The sequence below is a fragment of the Leiobunum rupestre genome, chromosome 11 (genome assembly GCF_980474605.1).
Source record: "Leiobunum rupestre chromosome 11, qqLeiRupe1.1.hap1, whole genome shotgun sequence".
In the NCBI taxonomy this organism is placed as follows: domain Eukaryota; kingdom Metazoa; phylum Arthropoda; class Arachnida; order Opiliones; family Sclerosomatidae; genus Leiobunum; species Leiobunum rupestre.
Window position 1 is genome coordinate 638,550 of NC_143394.1, and position 11,241 is coordinate 649,790.

At 34.7% G+C, this 11,241-nt stretch overlaps 1 long non-coding RNA gene across 3 annotated transcripts; it reads left to right on the plus strand.

Moving 5' to 3' along the window:
• Positions 1–97: 97 nt before the first annotated feature.
• Positions 98–2,164, plus strand: LOC149921071 (uncharacterized). Of its 3 annotated transcripts, none has more exons than XR_016477316.1 (4): positions 98–783; positions 1,376–1,644; positions 1,714–1,769; positions 1,832–2,164. It is a non-coding gene; the product is annotated as an uncharacterized LOC149921071 (long non-coding RNA). The 3 variants fall into 3 exon arrangements; XR_016477317.1 differs by lacking the exon at positions 98–783 and adding an exon at positions 952–1,111; XR_016477315.1 differs by lacking the exon at positions 98–783 and having other exon boundaries at positions 1,161–1,644.
• Positions 2,165–11,241: the final 9,077 nt, after the last annotated feature.

An 11,241-nucleotide genomic window follows, 5' to 3' on the forward strand; every position in this document is an offset into this window, starting at 1 on the left:
TTCTTCAGCTTGTATTGTAATTTCGTCTAACAAAACTGTATCCATTGTTTTTCATTATTGACTACCCCTATAACAATTTAGAAACTACGTCGAATTCAGACCCGATGTTTTACTTTATTTTAAATAAATAAATCCATTTTTGTACCACCTGAAGATAGCAACTAGTTCGAGTCTGAGTAAACAAATATCGAATTAAGAAATGACTCGTTTTATCTAACCAAATTTTTCAACTTTTTCTTATACGAGATATCAAATAAGAAAGTTGACGTTACATTTACTTTACTTGAAGTAATCATTCTTAAAAATGTCGCTCTAGTTTAAAATTTTAACAATTGCCCAAGGACTCCATAAACGTGTTTCGTCGTATACTTGAATTGTATTACATATAGCGTTCGGGATTCGCGTCCAGCTGGCATCGGCTTCTGAAAAAATTAAAATAAAAACTAAAATTAAAAAAAATCCTCAGTTAATAAGAATGTTACCAACAACTTTATAGCAGAGAGTGTATAGTATATAGAGGCTTCAATTCCTATTCGCGTAATGGTAAAATTTGGCAATTGAGGATAAGTTCAGGATCCCTATAGGCGATATCACAAGTGATAACTTTTCATAGTATTGAACGTCTGTAAATTGTTTCCCATCATTTTAGGATGTTGAATTATTTTTAAATAAAATAATTAAATAGCAGATTACTAGTTTTTAAAATTTCAATATTGAAAATATTTTTTTTTCATTAATTCAAGAAATTTATGGAGAACGGCCTAAAGATCAGAGGTAGAGAAGGTAAAATTTATTTTCATTTTGGATTATAATAAATTATGCGATATAAATATCAGATGTATAAATATTTGAAAAAAAGTTTCAAACCAATTGTTTTTTCTTGAATATTCATTTAGTGTGGTATTTTTTAACAATTTTCTGTCTAATCTTTTCTGTGATTTTAGATATTCATGGTCCCGGTTTTTTTAGGGCACTTCGTATGCAAAACACAATGAAAAAATGTTTCATGTTTTCAAAAACCATTGCACATTCTGAATCTTCGGAAACCTGAAACCAATCCTTATCAATTCACCGTGTGAAGAATCATTGCAACCCCCTTAACATTTGTCATGTGAGAGAGCAATTTAAAACTTGTGTCAAAAACTTCATTTGTTTTTGCTATAAATTTCAAGAAAGAGTCAGGTGGTACAATGATATTACCAAAATAGTCTTTTGCTGTTTTTTTTAGCTTTATAGTAATTAAAACGTTTGTAGGGTCAATAATTGGGTTATCATTTTTGATTGGACGAAGCAAAGAGAAAGAACATTGATGATTTACAAAGCACTTGTGGATTAGATATCCTGATATATAACTTAGGACATTTTGTTTAAGCAGGTTTGAGCTTTCAAGGGAGTTGCAAATTTCAAAGTCTTCATCAGAGCATCGACCTTCGCCTCGAAAGACCTCGCAACTTTCCAAATTAGACAAATCTTCATCTTGCCCAGGGGCTGGTGTTTTTAAGGAATCAAAATTCAAAAGGAATTTATCCAATGGGAATCAGGTGGTTTCAAAAGGTTGTTTACAGATGCAGCTCTGTATACAGGCCGAAATTGGTGAGGATTTGGGTGGTCCCTGTCTCCTCCTTTTTGTCGAATAGAACTAAAGTAATTTAAAAAAAAATCTTGGCTTATTCTTCCTGTTAATAAAAAGTTAAATACGAGCTTTTCTTTCAGGTCTTTCCACGAGCCGAGCAGGGACTGAATAGAAAGTTTCCAGCTTTGGATACAAGGCAGGGTTTTATATCTACAGTTTTGAGGCTTCCATGAATTAAACCATACCATTTTTTTTCAGTCAAAATTTGTACATGTATCGATGTATCTGTCATTGCTCTCTTACACAGTGTTTCATTGTTCGGGGTCCTGCTGTTAAACAAATCGAAAAGATCATTCATGTGCCAGAGGGACTCGACTGTGAAGGTGCTTTTTGCGGTACGTTCTCCTAGCCCCAATGAACACGCTATTTGAATACAATACGTTTCGGTTGAACGTTTGAGCTGCTAAACTAACTTTCTTGTTGGAAAATGTTGGCAACATAATACGTTTGCGTTTTAAGTCTGTAAAGTCTGTCCTGGACAAGCATCTTTCGTAAGAAAGCAGTGTTGGAAAAAACCCGTTTTTTCCCCTAAAAACCCTAAAAACCGGTTTATTTGGTTTAATCCAGGTTTTTGGGGTTTAAACCAAGTTTTTATTAAAAACTGCTTTATTTTACTCTTAATCTATTTTTTTTTTGCTTTTGTTTTACCGTGCATTCATATTACAAATCCATTAAAAATTAATAAGAGTATTATTAAAAGTCTCACGTGACCAGAACAAAGTTTTAGTTTTAGTTTCGTTTCTTACAAGTCTCACCAGAACGAAGTTTTAGTTATAGTTTCATTTTTGATTTTGTATAAATGCAGGGTGACCAGGAAAATGACTGAATGTTATTGAAAAAATAGGTAATTTTCAAGTGAATTAAAGTAAAATATAGGAAAAACCATAAGCAAAAATAAGGATTATTATCGAAAAACAGGTAGATAAAATTAAGTAAAATATAGGATGAAGAAGGGTACACGACTATATACTACTTGAGAAAGCCTAAGGGGTGAATAGGAAGGTATTGAAAATATGGGAAATGTGGTCACCTTGTACATTTTTTAGAAATAAAATCAATTATTTTGGTAAGAAAATACAAACATTTTGAAATAATTTTTAGTTAATTAAAAAAAACAAATTATTATAAAAAGATTGGTTTTTAAAAAAAAATCAATTGGTTTATACCATGATTTAAACCAAGGTTTAACCAGTGTTGTTTAAACCAGCCAACCTTGTAAGAAAGTAACTAATCGGTTGCTTTCATTTGAGATTAATGCCTGATTTTCATACTGCTTTGATCTTCCATATGATCCATAATCAACAAACCCTTCAATGATTATATTTGTTTGATCATAGGTGAGTTTCTCCATAAGGCTCATTTCATCAAATGAAACTATAACTACCTTTTAACTTTTTCCTTATTTGGAAATTTCATTTTCAGTGCTTCGAGAGTTTTATGGTTAAAACCATGCAGGAGCAACTTTGATACGAGCCAGCCATTTTCCCCATCATGTTCTTTTCGTTGGAAGGCTGGCCACATTCTATATGCTCGAGGGCTGTGATAGAATAAGGAAAGAGCCCATTTCTTTAGCATTGTAGAATACCTTCTCCACGTTTTTCTTCCTTGCCTCAAATTCAATTCAGAATTGAAAAGTTCTTTAGCGAAACCACTTAAAAACCTTTTAGCATTTAAGATATCGCAAATCATTCTTTTAGGCTTCTCAATTGCTTTTTGCATTGTAACCCGGCCACCTGAATTAAAGGCTTTAAAAGTCGCTCGATGACTTAGGCCTAGGGTGGTGCCTTGGGTATTAGCCTAGCTGATTATGATTACTATTATTATTATTATTATTATTATTATTATTTTCATTCTATGAATTTTAGCATTTCTCTTATTGCGTGTTTTAAATAACCTTGATTATTTTTTAATTTTCAATCCTGTAACTTTTATACCCTTATTTGGCTATCCTTTTGTAAAATGCCTACTTCAATTTCCGCTCGTACATTTGGTAGTTCTAATACATGGATAACAATTGGGAAGCGTTTAGTAAAATGAATTGCTTTAAAGAAAATATTTTTATCTAACCTGAGGGGCTAACCACTTCCTTAAATTCTGTACACCGATTACAGCGAGTACAGCCTTTGGTAGTGCTAAATCTGTAATCGATTACGTAATCAGTCAAAGCTACGGGCTTGTACACCGATTACCGATAGTGGTCAGCCCCTCGATCTAACCACTTGATTTGATCTATAGTTTTTGTTCGGATTGCAATAACTGTGTTCAGTTCTGATATGTTTAGCTTACAATAACCACACGGGGTTTGAATCCAAAGTTCTTTTCCCATTGGGATTAACTATATTTTATCTATAAAAATCTAAGAGCTATTCACATTTGTGTTACCATTTTCTGTAAAGGCTAATGGAATACTGTTTAACAAATTAGGTAAAGTATAGTTGTGATGATTTAGTGCTTTTTATGCGCTTTCCTTTGAAATATCTTCCAAAAAGTCTGTAACCGACACAGTTTCTTCTGGAGCTTGTTTAGCCGTTTCTATTTTATGTATTTATATATTGCCAGTAAATATTAAGAAGCAATTTTAAGTGCTCCATTAAGTGTATTCTTTACTTTCAATAACGTAAAAAATTGTTGGCACAGCTGATGTTGTTAGTCTATTTTTAGTTTTAAGATTCATAAAACTTTCATCGGTGAAATTAATAGAGCAAATTCTTTGATTAACATGTAGGTATTCGGTTGATTTATTTTTAAGTTCGTCGTTTTTAAATTTTCCAGCCAGCAAATGGAAAAAAAACTTTAAAAAAAATTGATATAAAAAAGGTCTGTATAGTAAAATCGAGTATTCACCGATCCGTATCCTTTGGAAACTTGAAAAAGATAAACGCGAGTTTTGGTTTTTTATTTGCGAAACAATTCTTGCTGAACTAAACGATTCAGGCATATTTAAGAAAAATACAAATGTCTAATGCAAAAAGTTAGTTTTTGAGTCGTCCTCCACCTAATGTTAAAACGCGCGCCCTCTCTTATACTATGGCCATTTTCCCGAAGGAAAAAAATACTATACACTCTCTATTTATAGTATACTTAATCAAGCTATCAATAAAAGAGTTTCAGTAGGACCATCCTGGAGGGAAAAAAAACGGTGCACGTAGACCAATCTGGTCATTCCATTACAAATCGCCCAAAATATTATACGACTTGAAAATTTCAAAATCGTACCTAAAACAGATTTTGAGATATTCACCCTGGTTCATTTTTTAGTGGACACCCTCTATAATAAATTGAAACATAAATTTATTTTTAAGGGTTTTTCATGTGCTTAACGTTTTATCGATATAAAATGTCTAATATTAGTAAACATGCAAAACATTGATAGTGTTACATTGTTAATCAGTTTAAACTAGTCTAGAGGTTTAGTTTTACTTTTAGATTCGAAAAAATTATTCAACAATGCCGCTTTATTTAAATATGCAAACAATATATTAGACCAAGAACCCATAGACGTACTAAGAACACGTAATCATAGCTTTAGCCCGTCGTGGAGCCTCCTAATCTATATTTTCAATATAAGCCCCGCCTTTTTATAGTTTCCGCCTGTAGTAAAAGTAACCAAAAAAATAAGCGGTCTAAGAACTACTTAAACTAACTAAAAACCTACTTAAAAACCACTTAAAACCAACTCTAATTTCGCTTAATGGAGGACACTTAAAGCCAACTTAAAGCCAACTTAAAGCCAACTTGAAACCAACTTAAAAATAATATGTAATTTTCTGTATATGTAAGGGTTCGCGCCTTTTTCTTAGAAGTAACAATATAGTGGAAGAAGACTCATTAGCTCCGCCTAGCAGGCGATCCAGCAAAATTTCCTTTCCTCTGTTCTTGGTACATCTATGGGTTCTTGATTAGACTAATCATGGAATGAAAACTTTTTTTATTTGTTTCGGAAAAATACGGAAAATTTTCCTACTTACAACACTACTCCATATGAAAAATTTAGATCCCAATAAATAACCCATATTATTTTTTTTAGTATTTATATATGTTGGATAAATCTAATAGCGTTTTCCATTTAACTGCTCTCGAGCGCTCTAGATCGCTTTGATAAAAAAATTATGGTCCATTTGCGTGCTTGGATCTGCTCCGATAATGTTTCTTGTGCTCCATTTCCCGCTCTCGGGTGCTCCGAGATCGCCCAGAACCGATCTGCCGATTTCGACCGATCAACGGATCAAGATTGGAGCTAATTTTTGTGTTCTTTTTAGATTTCCTAAATGGAATAACAGTTTTAATCAATATTACTACACCAATCGGGTGACACCAATGTACAAATCATTCTACTAGTTTTACAGTTCTTCCTCAGCCTACGTAAAGGACACCTCTATAATTGTGATGTTCGGTTTGGAGGTTTACTAGGTACACGCGTTGCAAAAAATGGCGGCCATTTTCCAAATGGCCGCTTGTAAGAACCTTGAGACAATCCTATCAGCATTGAGTTATGTGCATCGACTTTCTCGCGTACCCTAAAGACCCTTTTGACATCACAAAAGAAAACCTGAGGCTATTGTCGAAAAAATGGTTCCGCGTGCTCGGTAAAAAGCGATTTGTACTAATAGGTGGTTTATTTTCGCCTGTTCTCGGACTAAAAGTGTACTCTTTTTCCTCTAAAACTTTTTATTCGATTGTTCCTGGGATGATAATTACTCTGCCCCATAAACTATTCGCTTGTTCCGGAGTATTAGGGCTACTCTTTTTACTCCTTCTGGAAAGGAGGTAAGGGAGTAAATCGGATTTTGTCGTCTGCTGGCCAGAATTTATCTGAAAAGGCCACAGGCAGACATTTTGGAAAATCTTTTTTATTCCGACTTGAACTATTTGCCACCACAGAATCGGAGTAAAATGACGTCATACTCTTCTTACTCCGAAATCCTGGAACAAGCGAAAGAAACCACCTAATGTTGCCCTTCTCAAGGTTCATATTTATTTATGTCTCATACTTTAATTAGATTAAGTTCTCAAAACCTGAAGATAGAACCTCAGAGCCTTTTGTTTCCGATATTAAAGCTGTATAAAGCAAATAAATAATAATATTTATGTTAAAACGATTAAATATTCTCTAGATAAACTTTGGCGGGTTATTTTTTTACAAAGTGGCACTTATAAATTCACGCAAATAAGTGGTCTACGTGGCTAGAGCTATTAAATTATTAAATGTTAAATCTATAGCAATTATACAGCACTTTAACGTAATTGGATAGAAAGATATGATATGATCCAAAAAGTATGAGTTTTTAGCATTTTGCTTAGGGTATCAAATTCAAATATTTACATCTCCACGATAATTTCTTATATTAATACTGCTTGCGTCGGGGGAGGGGGTAGCTTCAACAATGAATTACACACACCCTAATTATGTTATTTCAATGTTCTATGGCTTCAAATTACTGTTAAATCAAGCACTTTACGAATTAAAAAATTATTTTTAAATCATTTTATAAAAGAAATTTTAATCATAATTAATTATTTTTTTGGAAAATTTTATTAACACACGATTGTTAAGAATGAGTGTGGTATTGCAGTCTATATGCTGATATAGTTGGAGGATAAAAGAAAAATACTTCGTTAAATTTGCATATATAAAAAAAAATTTTACTAGGTTAAAATAATTTTTTTTATATATGCAAATTTAACGAAGTATTTTTCTTTTATCCTCCAACTAAAACAAGCTTATTTTAATTTTCAATGCATTATGGGTAATATATGTAATGTTTTATACGAAAGCCCAATTCTTATCTGTCCTGTGGCGCAGAGATAATCCAAATCGGTTAAGCAGAAATTACTGATATCCAAAAAAGTAATCTGACGCCCACCTTCGCCCACTGAACCGCCAAAGAAATGCGGAAAATGAGCATTTCTGCTTAAAATCACTGGTATTACATAAGCTGAAGCGAACGAAATGATGCCTGGCCCACGTCCTACATACATGAACTTCTTACCAACAAGTTTTCTAGCCCAGGTTTCAGCTTAGCACCTATCTTATGTCCCCCCCCATCCACAATGTCAATATGAAACATGAATTGTGGCGTACTATTGCATACCCGGTAAATTCCCCTGAAGAAATAAATTTTGTTATGAAAATGTTGTTTTTTTCCAATAGGCAGCAGAAATTCGGATATCTCCCGTCGCGTCGAATATTGAGGTTGATAGAGTTGAAACACCTCAAGTACTTTAGTTTTGGGGCTCAACATTCAACATTTAAAAGTCGTCATTTCGGGTGTTAGCCCCAGTTATTGAATGTCTTCGAAACAGGGTGCACCATTGTATGATACATAGAAGTAAAGCCGGGGTTCCCAATGTTTTCTAGACCAATTCTTGTTCCTTGTAGTAGTATCTAATACTGAAACGATAATATCTTACAACAGAGGCGTAACGAAGAGTTACTTCTCGGTGAAACTCAAGGGTGAGGCACTAGCGGAAACTTAGGAAACTCGAAACTCAACAACGATATTCCTACTCTTAAAACGTTGGAGGAGATAGCTCCATGCCACGGCCATGTCCTTCAAAGTCAAATCCTTAATCTTTTAGGTTGAGTTCCAAGAACGTTCGAGATTATTAATATTGTGGTAAAAATAGCGTTGTTTTAAATTACACCTTAATCTGTAATACTGAGAAAGATTTAAACATTTAGCAGCTACCTTACTTAACCGTCTTAAAACGTCGATTCGGTCGTTCATTAATTGAAAAAGATTTTATAAGAAACGTTTGATAGAAAAGATCTAGTTATACATACTCATGGTCAAGGGGGGAAGCCAGTACAAATTAGCGGGGCCCGTACAACCTTTGGGGGCCCGCGTTTGAGCTCTTCTATTATACTTCTACCGCGACCCATTGTTATTTAGAAAAATAAGGTAGCTCTTGGGGCCAGAAATTATTGTTTTACCGGGGACCGGGCCCGCTCTTGGCGGCCCTGCTCATGGTAGAAGGATAATGAATTTAGATCCAGTGTCTGATTCGAGCGATACTAAAGGGTTACGTAATCTATATGATAAGATTCAATTAAACGTAAGATTCCTTGAAGGCTTAGGTGTAGACGCCACCTTAAGTGGTACATTTATTTGTCCCCAACTGAATGTTTACCAAAAGACATCAGGTTAGATTACAGTAAGAAATATTCTAAAGATGGTGATTAGGGAGTCAGTAGAGAAGGGAGTCAAACCACGAAACTACGAGCCATTTTAAACGGTTCAGACCACGAAGATGCAGTCCGGTCGCTGTATGATTGCCTTTCCAATGGTCCAAATCTCAATCTGAATCTATTGTTGTTTCTTTTTTGCTTCAGAAAATTTCCCGTGGTGACAGTACCGGATTTACCGAAGGTGGGACCCTAGGCAGATTTGGTGGGGTAAGGAAAGCATAAAAACGCAACACTCACGTGTCCCGAAGCAAAATCCATTGATTTCATCAGTGGTGGAGACCTTCTGTTGGTGGGGGCCCATAGGCCAGTGCCTAGTAGGCCTAGTCCTTAATTCGGAACTGCTTGGCGATTGTCGCTGATTTTGAGAAAGCGTTCCTTAAAGTATCGCTGGCGATGGAAGAACGAGACACTGGCAGAATTTTATTGGTCAAGGAAGAAGAAATCGGCAAGGTCAAAGGAAATGAATCTCCACGTGTATTTAAAACAATCCGGCGTGATATTTTAAAGGTCTATTGGCAATTTAACAAGCGGTAAGTAATTAAAAAAACACTTTATACATTTATTAAAAACGTAATATAAAATGTTTGAATATTTCTCGAGAGAGCAGACAGTATTTTATTTATAATAGTTCCGAATTTCGCCAAACGAGGGCAACAGTGTTTCGCGAGTGATCACTTCTCTTGCCCCTGAAAAGTCCGTTTTTATCCCCCGAGCACGTGTCTTCCCCCCAGTGAGATAAATCTGCCTCGATACAGAAGTCAAACTTTGGAGATAGCGTGGTAGAAGGCAGCCCGAGAAGTGTCCTTCAGTAATTCGTACATGGTTGTCGGGAATCAAAATGTAGAAAGCGCGTTTCAGCTATCAAAGAAAATGTCGATCATATTAAGCGAAGCCAAGATGAATCTAAGAAAATGGCAATACAATTTGGAAGAATTAAGCCAGATGTGGGGAGCAGAGGCAGACAAACCAAATTTCAAGTTCTAGCGCCAAATGGTCAGAAAATCTGAATAATAATAATTTTATTCATCACTGAATCAGCAGAGATATAAGCTATCATTATTTCCCTAAAGACCCCAAATTAAGGAATAATTGGGAATCTCGTTGTTTCAGAAAAGATAAATTTAATCTCTATAATTCAAGAGTATGTTCAGTACATTTTTTAAAAGAAGATTTCGTGCGTGACCTAAAATCTGAACTTCTCGGAGAGCCGAAATTTAGCTGCGAAGCGTATTCTAAAGGAATGTGCAATTCCCTCTATTAATCTGCGTAATTGTACTAAAGAAAATGAACAACGTAATTCTTCAATTTGTAATGGAAGAAACACTAGAATTGAAAAACGCGAGAACAAGAAAACAGTTGAACAACTACTAAATAACACTTTCTAGTCATGCCGCCACTAAATCAGATGCTGCGAAACGTAAAATCTCAGAAAAGAATCTCAACACTCTAACAGAAAGTTCACATAACTCTCAGAAAACATCCAAGTCATTAATAAGCACTGCAATTTCTCCAATTATGAAATGTGCAACACTTAGAAGTCAATCTTTTTCTTCAACCTTATCAATGTCATGGCCTGATATAATTTTGAAAAGTTGTAATAATGAAACTCAAAGCGAATTTCCGGAGTGCACGATGTACCTTATCCACCAGTGAAGAATCAAGAATGAATCATGATTTCGATAACTTAATGGAGGAAAAGAGAGCCATTGAGAACCATTACTCTACCGTCAGAAAACAGTTGATTTTTGCAGAAAAAAAACTACTACAATCGCTCAACAGTCCATCGCCATTAGTTCCTTAAAGGGAGAAATGAACCGTTTGAAAAAACAACAAACATTATCAACTATCATTAAGAAAAAAAGGAATCGGTATTACCCAAGTTACAAGCCTTTTTAACAAAAAATCAAATATAAATTATTGTGGGTAATAAAAAGAGGGCTCGTTGGACCAATGAAGAGATATCAAAAGCATTTACACTTCGCTATTTCAGTAAACGTTCCTATTTATACATGAGAAATGAGTTGAAGTACCCTTTGCCTGGAAAATCAACCCTTCAAAAGTATGCTTCTCAAATTGACGTAACCCAAGGTGTATTAAAAGATGTCCTCCGGATAATGAAAGTAGCTGGCCAAAAGATGTCTGATCTCGAAAGATTAACAGTTCTTAGCTTCGATGAAGTGAAAATAAAAGCATGCTATTAGTATGATGCTAAACGAGTCAAAATTGTTGGACCACATTCACCACTTCAAGTAGTCATGGTCAGGGGTCTGATAGGAGATTGGAAGCAACCGATTTACTTTGAATTTGATCAGAAGATGACGAAGGAAATCCGAATCGACCTTATCAGCGAAATCCACTTGACTTGGTGTATCGCATTCCAGAACATCTTTATTTACCCCTCCAACTATTTCTCCAGAAA